Source organism: Aegilops tauschii, chromosome 3, assembly GCF_002575655.3.
Source record: "Aegilops tauschii subsp. strangulata cultivar AL8/78 chromosome 3, Aet v6.0, whole genome shotgun sequence".
Classification (NCBI taxonomy): Eukaryota; Viridiplantae; Streptophyta; class Magnoliopsida; order Poales; family Poaceae; genus Aegilops; species Aegilops tauschii.
The window spans coordinates 328,158,025-328,159,800 of NC_053037.3; positions in this window are offsets into that span (position 1 = coordinate 328,158,025).

Below are 1,776 nucleotides of genomic sequence, written 5' to 3' on the forward strand. Positions count from 1 at the left end.
GTGTCTGTGCTCGCCGGCTTCTCCGCCGGCCATTGGGGCCCGCCGACTGGTGGGTCCCGCCGGCTGCCGGCCTCTTGGCCGACAGGCTGGCCCCACCGCCTGGGGGCCTTGTCGGCGGCTGGTTACTGTTGCCTCACCCCTGATGACGAGGGCTTTGTCGAGGTAAGCGTGGCTACAGTGCCGCCGCCTTGCGGGCTCTCACTGTAGCCTCACCTCGTCTTGTCTCCTTAATGATGCACATGTTTCGAGGGAGGGACGTAGCCGGCTATTGGGAGCCGGCTACGCCCCAGGCCGACTAGGGGAGGCCGGGCCGCCTTCGAGCGTCTCTCTGGCTAAAGGGGCCCGCCACCCGTGGGCCGTACTGGCGCCTGTCGTGGGTGACGTCGATGTCAACATGGCTACAGTGCCGCACCAGACGGAGGATGGCTGACCCGTACGGCGCCCTGTGGCCATGCATGTTCCGGGATTCGGGGGTAGTGGGTTGTACTGCGGCCACGCCCCGTCTTATCACCGTTATGTGGGTGCAGCCCTGGTGGGTGCAGTCTTGGCCGGCTTCTGGGAGTCGGCCTTGTTCATGGCCGGCTTCTGGGAGTCGGTCCTCTTGGGGCCGGCTTCCTGGAGTCGGCCATCTCGTAGCTTTCTTCAGGAAGGTTTTTTGAGGCCGGGTCGCCTTCCGGTGGTCGGCCTTGGGGATAGCCGGCCAGAGGAAGGCGGCCCCATGCTCTGGATGCTTGAAGGCTCGATTGGCCTGATAATTTTTCGAAGAGCCAGGGGAGTCGGTTAGGCTACCCGTGGCCATTTACTCCGACAGTAGTCCCCGAAGCTGGTTGGGCTTCGAGGCTGAGAGGAGGTCGAGAAGCTCGGTCAGCTTCTTATCTTGACAAGCCAGCAGCTGGGAGCCGGCTTCGGTCGGGCGCGCCGTCTTGGCGAAACTTCTGAAGTCTGAAGGTGGGAGTCAGTTGGTGCGCGTGCCGGGCTGCGGGGCGGGCGCCCGCTGCCCGCGAACCACGTGGCATCCTGCGGCTGAAAAAAGCCTGCCAACCCACGCGCGCGACAGGACGTCGCCGCAAGCCGGGGGCCCACCACTCCTACGCCTAGGCCCAGGCGCGGATTCTCTGTGGCCCAAAGCGGGCCACACGCCTTCCGGCGGCAGTTTCTGCACGCCATTAGGGTGCAATAATCGCGGGACGTGGGGGAGTGGGCGCAGTTAATCCCACGTCCCCCCCCCACGCCTCGCCTCCTCGGCTTTGCCGCACGAGGCTATAAGTAGGGGGAGGAGGGGAAGCGGCACACGCTCGCACGCTCCTCCTCTCTCCGCCATCTTCTTCCTCCTCCTTCCCATCGCAGCAGCATCTCGCCGCCGCGCCGTCCCGCCAATCTTCGCACCACCCCACAGCTTTGCCGCCGCGGGGCCGTGCTTTCTCCGCCGCCGCATCCTTTCTCGCCAGCTTCTCGCCATCATGCAGTATGGCGGAGACTGGGACGGCTCCAACGTCCATATGGACCACATCGACTTCCTCCGCAAGATGTGGCGGTTGCCCGGCAAGGACCAGGTGCGGGTCCGTCTCACGCCGGAGAAGGAGATCACGCCGGCGCCGGAGGAAGGCGAGCGGGTAATCTTTCGCTCGCACTTCCTACGCGGCCTCAGTCTGCCCGCGAGCGCCTTCTTCCGCTCCTTCCTCGAGTTTTATCAACTCCAACCGCACCACCTCACTCCAAACACAGTGGTGCTGCTATCCGCCTTCGTCACTCTGTGCAAGGGCTTTCTTGGCGTTC